We start from the raw sequence: 11,476 nt of genomic DNA, 5'->3' as shown, positions 1-11,476 counted from the left end.
ACATTTTTGTACCACAAGGAATATAATATAAAGTGCACTTCAAGGCTATTAGTAGTAGCAGCAGCCATAATAGTGTCATTTGTGTCAAGCTAATTTTAAGTTCTAGTTACGTTTTAAGTTAGAGTTTTGGCAGTGTTCAAAATAAAATGTTAAGGTTTGGTTTTCTAAGGACCCAAATGCAGGAGAGAGAGGGAGGCAGGAGGCAGGAGGCAGGAGTTCTCAACAAAAAAGGGTTTAATCAAAAGAAAAAGGCAAAACACAAGGCGCTGCAGAGCAGGATAAACAAAAACCAGGAACAGGGAAAAACGACGAGGAGACATGGAGGAAGAACCAGTACGGACCGACAGGGAACCAAGGAATGACAAGACAAGATATACTGGAGGGATAACGAGACATGACGAGACACAGGTGCAGACACAATCAGGGCAGATGGGACACAGGCGGGGCAAGACAGAAACTGAAAGTCAAAACTGGGGGGAAGTGTCAGACCCTGACAAAAATTATGAGACCTGCTGTATTGGAGCACATTTTCTTTTAGTTAAAACTGTAGCGGGGACAGATGTTTAGAGAAACCTATGTATGTACCGGGTGAAGGCTGATTTATGGTTCCGCATTACAACAACGCAGAGCCTACGCCGTAGGCTACGGCGGCGGCGGGAGCATATCGGAGAACAACCAGAAGAATATAGAGTGGATTCAAAATAAAAGTTAAGCACTGAGCTACATGTGTCTCCCGTCTGGGCCATTGCAGACTCATTGCCTGAGCATGTTACTAAAACCAAACATATCCGCCGTCTCTTTCTTCTAACTTTATGTGCGCGGCGCAGCGCGTTGTGTTGCATTAAATGTGGTCCGGGCATAATACCAGCTGGTGAAATTAAACGAAAAAAATAAATAAATAAATAGATTAATTGTAATCGTTAATTTTAATCGGGTAATTTCATAACGGCAATTAATCGAAAATCAATTAATTGTTAACATCCCTACTTGTAAGCCGGGGTGGTGGTCCCTCTTTTTAAAAAGGGGGAGAGTGTGTTCCAACTACAGGGGGATCACACTTCTCAGCCTCCCCGGGAAAGTCTACGCAAGGGTACTGGAGAGGAGAATACGGCCGATAGTTGAACCTCGGATTCAGGAGGAACAATGCGGTTTTCGTCCCGGTCGTGGAACACTGGACCAGCTCCGCAGGGTGCTCGAGGGTTCATGGGAATTTGCCCAACCAGTCTACATGTGTTTTTTGGATCTGGAGAAGGCATTTGACTGTGTCCCTCGTGCCATTCTGTGGGGGCGCTCAGTGAATATGGAGTCTCCCTCTATTAAGGGCTGTCCGATCTCTATATGATCGGAGCAGGAGTTTGGTTTGCATTGCCGGCAGGGCTGCCCTTTGTCACCGGTCCTGTTCATAATTTTTATGGACAGGATTTCTAGGCGTAGCCAGGGGCCGGAGGGGATCCGGTTTGGGAACCACAGGATTTCATCTCTGCTTTTTGCGGATGATGTTGTCCTGTTGGCTTTATCGGACCGGGACCTTCAGCATGAGCTGGGGCAGTTTGGGCCGAGTGCGACGCGGCAGGGATGAGAATCAGCACCTCCAAAACCGAGGCCATGGTTCTCCATCGGGAAAGAGTGGCGTGCCTTATCCGGGTGGGTGGAGAAGTCCTGCCTCAGGTGGAGGAGTTCAAGTATCTCGGGGTCTTGTTCACGAGTGAGGGAACGATGGAGCGTGAGATTGACAGACGGATCGGTGCAGCGTCCGCAGTTATGCGGTCGATGTACCGGACCGTCGTGGTGAAGAAGGAGCTGAGTCGAAAGGCGAAGCTCTCGATTTACCGGTCAATCTACGCCCCTACCCTCACCTATGGTCATGAACTTTGGGTAGTGACCGAAAGGACAAGATCGCGGATACAAGCGGCCGAGATGAGTTTCCTCCGCACTGTGGCTGGACGCTCCCTTAGAGATAGGGTGAGGAGTTCGGTCACCCGGGAGGAGCTCGGAGTCGAGCCGCTGCTCCTTCACATTGAGAGGAGTCAGCTGAGGTGGCTTGGGCATCTGTACCGGATCCTCCTGGACGCCTCCCTAGGGAGGTGTTCCAGGCATGTCCCTCCGGGGACACGCTGGAGAGGCTATGTCTCTCGGCTGGCCTGGGAACGCCTTGGACTCCCCTCGGAAGAGCTGGAGGAAGTGTCTGGGGTGAAGGAAGTCTGGGCATCACTGGTGAGACTGGTGAGACTGCTGCCCCCGCGACCCGGGAACGGATAAGCGGAAGAAGATGGATGGATGGATGGATGGATGGATGGATGGATGGATGGATGGATGGATGGATGGATGGATGGATGGATGGATGGATGGATGGATGGATGGATGGAACAGACGTCAGGCTGAATCTGAGTAAAACTGCTTGATTAAAAACAAACAAACAATGTGTGAGAACACCTGAACTTTGCTTCTTCACACCACAGAGGCCCTGACCTGTGAGTTACTTCATCAGTCGTAGATGCAGATAGGGATGTGACCTGACCTATTCTGACCTTTTGGTTATCATGATTATGATTATGATTATTATTTCAATAAGAAGTGAGCTGGTACACGTTAGGTCTGAGGTCAGAATCCTTTGGGTAAAAGTGACCTTCTTGTACACTCCGGCCCCTCTTCTCCGAGGGACCTGCGGGGTGCCGGCGCTGGTCCCAGATGGTGGTTGGCACGGCCCTGCAACAAGATGGGACACGGAGCGAGACATGGAGTAGACCGTGTGCGAAGACTAAAAAGCTCATTACAAAGCTTTTCTGTTCCAAAAATGTTATTAATAAGTCAATAACAACGTAAGAAGAAGAAAAGTTAAGCATGAGCTTTTTATCCATACTGGATGCCTGTAGTGCATAAACACCTCTTGTGAAAACATGACAATAAACCACACTCCAGAATGCAATGTTTTATTGTTGTTGCTCACTTTTGACTGACGTGATGCATTGGATGTGTGGAGGGAACTCAAACTTCCAGTTCTTGTTCACACATCTCAGACCACCTGGTCCCGAAGGCGCGGCAGCAGCTACTCCCCGAGCGTTCTGAGGAGGAATCACCCGGGTTCACCTCCTGCTGCCGCCCTTCTGTCGCCGCTCTGCTGAAGGTGATCTCATGGCAGCACTGCTGTAGGTGATCTCACGGCAGCTCTGCGGCGAAAATCCGTGAAAAAAAAATGGTTTTCTACATTAATTTCTATCAGAAGAGGTCCAGTTTTCATTATAATATACCATAATAAACAAACACGATGTGCTACTTCTGAAAATACACCATCCTGCAGAAATGTGGGGCTTACGCCATGAAATCCCGCAGACTGTCTGTAAGACAGGAGGTCGCATGTTCAATGCCGGCACATTTGAGGCCTTAGCTAACTTCCCCATGTGTACAGTGTTAAATGTGGTGATATACCGGGTAACAGTGTTAACTGGTATCCAGCACACGATTTCTGCCTTTAATCCAGCACCCTTGAGTAATAAATAAGCTTGCAGAGAGCCCGTTGCAGGTTTTCAGAGGCGTGTAGGCTGGATGAATGAGGCTCTTCTGAGAAAGGTCTGAGAATTAAATAAAAAAAAAAGGAAAAGAAGAAAATGTGATTATGTAACCCCTGGGTTTGATCTGGAGTTATATATCTGTTAATGGCCATTCTGGTCAGTCTTTTTTGATGGATTATTGAGGATGTGACCCTTTTTAATCTCAATTTCTTTGTGTTGCTGATAGCAATCTAAACTCATACATAGGAAAAAGAATTCTGATTGTTTTTGTGGTTTTTATGAGGGTCATGATTCAGCTATGGTGTCACGGTTTAGGTGAGTAGGACCCAGATGCAGGAGACGGAGGCGACAGGAGTCTCAAGAAACATGATTTATTTTAAACTTAAAAAGCGCTGCCGAGCAGGATCCCAAAACAAAACAAAACAAAAGCCTCCACTTGACAAAAACATGATGAGAAACATGGTGGAGAGAGAGTAGACAAGAGGAGAGATACACAGAGGGCTGGACGAGACACAGGTGCAGACAATCAGGGCAGATGGGAACAAGGGAAGTCAAGACAAAACACCAGGACATGGGATTTCAAAATAAAACAGGAACCTGAATACAAAACCGTGACATAACCCAGAAATTGTGACAAAAACCCCAAAATGTTACATAAATAGAAACAAATGTTTGTATGTATGACCCTTGAGGGCTTCCATACATTTGTGTTGTTTCAAAATAAAGTTTAAACACCACTGACAAACAATTATTTCCACCTGTGCACCTTAGTAGCACATTTTCTAAATTTCTTGCCAATGAAGTCGATAACTTCACATTCTTAGCTTGACTGTAAAGTTTAACTGGAAACAGCTTTGATTTGATAGCTGAAGAACGAGGTTTGTTCAAGATAGGTATTTTATTTTCAGCCTGCTAGCTGAGTAAACAAGTTGCTGGTGTCTTTACTGTAGTCGCATTTCCATGACACAAAAGAAAATCAAATCTCTGAAAGTACAATAAAGGGAGCGCTGCAGGGGTCTGTGTTTCCATCGATTGCCATTTTTCAAATAAGCGTTATTCTCGTAACTTTACGTATTTTGTCCTGCGAGACTTGAAGAAACTCTCAACGTTGAAGAAAATGTATCTTTAGTCTTTGATGAATTATTGCAATTGTCGCTACCACTGTTGAGAAAATAGCCAGATGATGAAGGCAGCGGGTGATTATTCAGAGCTTAAGCCCTTATGTGATCTATAATGACTAAGTAGTGTAATAGCACAACTACTGTACATCGTCTTACTGAGGCCGAAAACAGCTGGAAACTAAATTATGACGACTTTAGATTGACCGGCTGCATCACAGAGACGTGGAAATTTGCAAAAAATTGTTTCCATTACACTTTTGCGAATAAGTGAATTATTAAATCACCTGAAAAACCACCTGGAAGCGTAAAAAGGTTTTTTTGTTATTCAGGAGGTTTTACATTTTTTTTTTCTTCTGTATATGTGGTTTTGTGCAAATCTAGGGGTGATGGAAACCCGTCTTGCGAGACTCACATTAGCTAGACTGAGCTGCTCTGAGGGAAGTTAGCTTATGCATCATGGCATATGCTAACTGGCATTACTTACCATTTTCTTTTATGCTTTTTATTTTCTCATCCGGTTTTATTTTTCTTTAATTTTCCAAGGCTAGATAGAGAGCTTATTTTCATTTTGATTGACCCACTCTCACCAGGTCTGAGAGCGAGGTAGAGGCAGGACTCCTTGACGGTGTTCTCCGCCACCACTGTCATTGCAGATTCTCCTCATTGCCTTGTTCTGTTGTTGCTGTTAAAGGTGGTCGGCCCTTGGGGGCCTCATTCTGGCTCATGGCCCCAAGCATTTTCCTGGTATGCCAGTTGGCCAGCGGCGCCTCTGATTATGCTAACAGTGTCCAAGCATTAATTTTTTCATTCATTCATACTGCCAGCTTTCAAAACGAACATCAAAAGTTTAAAATCATGGTCATGGATGTGGAATCTAGCTGTGGACTAAAAACCATTGTTTTTTTGTTTTCAACCAGGCTTTAAATATGGTTATTTCAGCTGTAAAGTTAGACATTTAAATGTTGGAGCCACCCAAAGAGCTGCACATTTCTTTACTTCCTGCACTGAGGGACAGATGAATAACTACAAAAATGTTGAAACATTTCACACATAATTCAAATTGATTTTAGGCAATTGTAATATCAAAAGTGCAAAAACAAAGAAGGGCTTCTCCTCCGACCGAGTGCTCTGCAGAGGGAGATTCACGCACAGCAAGCAACTAATCCACTCGAAAACAGGAATACCATGTTTTTGTGTTCCTGTATGTATAATGTATAAGTATGTATTTGTAAGATAAGAACATGTGTCAAGAAAATACGTGTATAATCTGAGCTGAAGATACAGTATGTGTATGATGTATGTAGACATAAGTACATGTGACATAGAAACAGAATCATTTTATAAGGTTGCTTACACATCAGTATTCTTTAATCCAGCGGTCATTTGTTGGAAAAGGAAGAGATGTCACCAAACACAAACACATCAATCAAAGATGCCGACATTGAGATGAAGAGAAGCAAAAACAAGCATTAAAACTCTGGTGCAATAATTGCTAATATTTTAGAGTAAAGACAGCAAAGTGAATAACGTCCCTAATGCATCATGGGTAGTTCCTAAGACACACAGAAGCATCAATCATCAGTCCCAGCTCTAGCTCTATTACTTTTTTAATCAACTTTATTGTTAAAGGAAGAGCGGGGTTATTCTTCATAAGTACACAGATAGAGAGAACTCGATGTACTCTATTCTAACATTTTTACTTGTTCATCTCCCATCAGTGATGAATAAAGTAATTTAAATTCAGTTGAATGCTAATGAGTTCTGCCTTTGTGCTCTTACTGGGAGTAACAATAGTGAACTTTCTTCTTTGGCTGCTTAGCTGCTGCCACACTTCTGCCAAGTTTGGACTGTTGGACTGTTTTCATGTGTTTAATCTACCCTTTTATGAGCAATTAAAGCCGCTGAAAGCGAACCGCCAGCCACCTTTCAAATAGAAGCGGAACAGTTTCCCATCATGTCTGCTACGTTGATAAGTCGGCAGTATTTCACTCAGAGCGATTGTTTTCTGACCATTTTCAGTGAACCTTAAGTTACTTGCCGTGTTTTCCAGGATGGCAAAATTATCAGTCTGACTATACCAAGGAACTTAAAAGGGGGCTAGTGAATCTACGTTCTGAACCCAAACTCCTGGATAACTGAGAAACCGTAGGAACCACAAGTGAGCAGTTTAAGATTAAAGAGTTCTGTAAGGGTAAAAATAAATGATTATGTCTTTAAGATATATCACAGCTTGATTAAAAAGGCTGCTGAAAATGATTTTAAATGTTATACATTATCTCATTCAGCAGTGAATCTATGAAGAGAGGATATAAAATATCTCTGTTTAAACTCGTCAGACGTCCCGTTGCAAGAGTTTGGATCATCTGGACACTTTTCACTTTTTCACATCTGGGCGGCCCGGTCTTTACATAATTTTAAATCTCAGTTAAAGACCCATCTTTTTTCCCTTGCTTTTAATTAGTGTCTTTTTATATTGTCTTATTCAGATTTTGTTTCTTAGCCCTTTTCTTGTCCCTTTTTTATGTCTTCGCTTTTTAAGCACTTTCTGTGAAGCACTTTGGTTGCGGCTCAGCCGTTTGTTTATGTGCTATACAAATAAAATTTGACTTTGACTTTGACTTTTCAGAGAAAAACTGAAACTATGATGAGAAATGAGATAAATGTTCCCCGCTGGTTCTAAATTTAACTTGATATATGCAACATGAGTCTCTGAATGGTCCTGGGAAACCACCGGGCCTGAAGGCAAGACACGTTTATTTGTACAGTATATGTCATGTTGTACAAGACAGTTCAGAGTGCCGTACATGAAATGATATTTAAAAATGCATTAAAAATAAAAGAGTTTCAAAGCAGACGGACATACTGTAAGTTAAAAAGAATAAAACAAATGAGATGAGACGAATGAGAGATAATAAAGGCTGCAGTGCATTATGGGAGATTACTGAAGTGCAGCAGTAAAGAAAAAGGTTTTCAACCTTGACTGAAAGCAGATGATAGTTTCAGTAGCCCTGATGTATTCTGGGAGTTTGTTCCAACAGGAGCACAATTATTACACTGCAAGTGGAATAAAATAAGATAAATAAAATAAAATGCAACCTTCACATACAAAGTTTTACACAAAAAGGTCCCCATGCATCAGTTAACTTCAATGCTGTGGTGAAGTTTAGCCTAAATCACCTTTAAAGTAATTGGTAAATATAGTACATATATCACAGCAAGCCAAAAATTGAAAAAAGACAGTACTGAAACATTCAAATCAAAGATAGGAGGTCATATTCTTATTTTTTTTTATTTTATTTAATCTTTATTTCACCAGGAAATGAAACTCATTGAGATTAAAAATCTCTTTTACAAGAGGGTCCTGGCCAAGACAGGCAGCAACACAGTAACATGATTCAGACATATGACACGACGCATAACAAAACAAAACACTGTTGACATTACTCATAGCATCTGCAGGCAGAATTGGACATCTCAAGATCTGTCACGAGCGATTTAAAAGCATTAAGTGAGATCAGCTCTCTGAGAGTCAAGGTGTTTTGCAGCTGGTTCCAGGAGGAAGGTGCAGCATACCTGAAGGCCTTCTTTCCCAGCTCGGTATGCACTCTAGGGACAGATCGTAGCAGACGCTCCTGAGAGCGTAGTAGATGGTAGCCTCGTGATTCTTTACGGTCAATTAGGGCTGGGCGATATATCGAGATTTTAATATATATATCGATATATTTTCAAACACGATATGGTACGAGACAATATCGTTTATATCGATTTAAAAATTTTTTTTTTTTTTTTTTTTTTACTTTTTTTTTATGATTTTGATATAGCTTATTTTGTGACAAATTGACTTGAATGTTTTATTTGAGATTTGCACAAATGTTTTGTTATTTGCACAACTGTCAACCTCAGTGGTCTGCCTGTTACTGTCTACATTGTATTAATTGCACAGTGTATTTTAATTTAATTGTTATGCAGGAAAGGGATATTTGTTTTATTTTATTCAAGAAGCATTTTTATTCTATATATGCAGGCAGTTTATTTGTATTTCATTTGTTTTATACATTTTGATATTGTGCAGACCTCTGTTAACAAAGGTACCTGTGTGACATTTGGCACGAGGCTTTGTATTAAAACTGACTGCTTTTTTAAGGGTTTGCCTCAGAAAAAATGAAGCAAACAGAGATGCTATGCTATAATGCTTTGGGAAAAACCCCAATTATGTCACAGAAAAAATATCGAGATATATATCGAGTATCGCCCTTTAGCTAGAAAATATCGAGATATGACTTTTGGTCCATATCGCCCAGCCTTACGGTCAATGTATGACTGTAAATATATTGGAATCAGACCAAGAATAGCCTTATAGATGAAAATGTACCAGTGGTTGAGCCTGCGAGTGGACAAGGCCGACCAACCCACCCGGGCATACAATGTACAATGATGAGTGAGAGCTCTCATATTCGTAATAAATCTCAATGCACCATGATAAACAGTGTCAAGCGAGTGGAGGCATTGAGAAGATGCATGCATATACAGAATGTCACCGTAATCCAGTACAGACATAAAAGTGGCTGCAACCAACCTCTTCCTCTTCCTTCTTATAAATTAGTAATGTTTGTTTGAGCTATTCTGTCAACATGCTGAACACGGGATCGTTGAGCCTCGTGAAATAAAAACCCAACAAATAAAACCGGACAGCTGTTAGCGATTTACCGTCGGTGTCCTCTTCCTGGCGGCTGTTTCGTGGCCTCTGAATCACATTTCCCTTCAAAAGGGTTTTGGTGTCGACTTCAGCTGTTTCCTACAACGACCCTGTGACGCCTCCCAACCATTAAACGTGGCGCGCAAGTTCACACTGGCCTCGCCACTGACTCAGATTCAGTATATTTAACCGCATTGAGGAATAACTGATTTTTTCCTGCCTTGTGTGAACCTGAAATAGCTCTTTTTTTTCTGTTTGAAGACGTCGCTATTTCAGGAGCCTGTGTGGGATGGTTCTGCGATGATGCTGCGGCTACTGTTGATTCATGGCGATAGTATCTCTCTAGTCTAGACTGTCAGTTTGTGCGTTGGCTCCGGCATTGAGCTTTTGTTTCTCCCACTCCTTCTACATTTGATACGAGAGAGTCGTCTTTGTCAGCGCTTATAATGATACTCTGGTTTGGTTTCATCGTGCTTCACACAGACTGTAAAATATTATCTTTAAAAAGGACTGTCTATCCATTTAAATGCCAGTTTCTGTGGTTCTTGGGCTGATGGTTCATCTCTCCCAGCAGCACAGCGTCCAGCTCCGATTCCCATCCTGCCGCTCACAGATCTCACTTGTTGCAGAGTTTATTCTCCCGCGTGGGCAGATGACATGTCGAGGTGCAGCACGCGTGATGTTTATTTCATGTGACAGGCAGGAAGTCTCCAGAGACAGGTGCACACTGGGTAAGGCCTGCCCTGGCATTTGGAGAGGACTCAGCAGTCCGACTGTATTTGTATGAATGTGATTTTATCCTTTCGCCTCAACATGAATCAGTTGATGAAATCCTCAAGTCCATGAATAATTGAGGTCTTCTATTTGTACAAATGAGGTTGACTTACAGGAACATTTGTCCGTTAGACATTAACACATGTGATCTTAGCGAAGGATGAAGACAGTCAAGAATCACCCGGCTTATGCTTAGATTAATAAAAGTGAGCACAAAGTGTTAGAAACACACTTACTAGATCCAGCTGTTGCTCATGAAACAGCCCTGAAGTATAGCAACTCTTTTAAAATAGTCTTTCATCTTCTGTTTCCAAATACTCAATTAAATCAATTAAAACTGTCATCAAGCTGCTGTTTTTTTTAAAAGAATTAAGGTTTTTAGTTACAGTTCTGACAGCTATGAAGTGAACTGATATTTTATCATGTCCAGATTATATCTGGGTCATTGCACATGATGCATTTCTTTAATGATGAAAAAAGAAATTCCTGCTAGTTTGATTGCATTAGGAAAATTACAGATAATAAGAGTTTACCCAGCGTTAACTCAGTGTTTCCCACATAGACGAAGTTCAAGGGAGCGCTGCTGCAGCTTTCCATGCAGACCTGTGCATGAGTCATGAAATTGTCTCAGTCGTTCTTGTTCTTGTTGTTGACAGCTAGAAAGTTTGGTATTTTACAGCCGAATGCACTGCGAGGCCTCAGGCAGACTCATTCAGAGTCACGACCAAGACCACAGAGTAGCCAAACGAAGTGTGAAGGTGTAGGGGAGCGGTGTGGCCGGAGCATTTCTGCAGAAGGTTTCTCATCCCTTCCGCCTCAGGGAAGATCTGAACCGTGTTTCCTAACAACTGGAGGGCAGCGGTGTGTGTCTTTACTCCTGGATTCATCTGTCTGGAAGGCCTTTTCAACAGAAGGTCTATAGCCTCTTCATCTGGTGCTTTAATTAAAAAACATCCAGTCAAAAATGTTTTATTTAGTAGAAGTGGCGTCATAAAACAACTCCTTAAAAATAATTCAGTAATTGTAATTTCACTTCATTAAAATATTTCATCCAGGACATCGAGAACCTTAATTTATCATGATGAAGATTCTTTAGAAATGACTTTGTAAAGTCTTGAAAATGTGAGTTCTTAACCTTGTCGTGTGTAGGAACGACCACCTGGAACACGACAGCTGTAATAACAACTTTGACAGACCCTTTTCAACTCTTGTGTGATGAATTATTGCAGCAACTGAGACGCTTCCGCTGGATATGTACAGTATAAAAATAAAGGCATGCCATATGCAGTCATGCAAATATCAGAGAGAGGGTGGAGGCGGTGAGATCAGTGACAGAGGGACAGAGTAAGAGATATCTGGACCCCTCCAGAGAAGAT

Source organism: Cololabis saira, chromosome 9, assembly GCF_033807715.1.
Source record: "Cololabis saira isolate AMF1-May2022 chromosome 9, fColSai1.1, whole genome shotgun sequence".
In the NCBI taxonomy this organism is placed as follows: domain Eukaryota; kingdom Metazoa; phylum Chordata; class Actinopteri; order Beloniformes; family Belonidae; genus Cololabis; species Cololabis saira.
Note: the sequence above shows the minus strand (reverse complement) of the source record.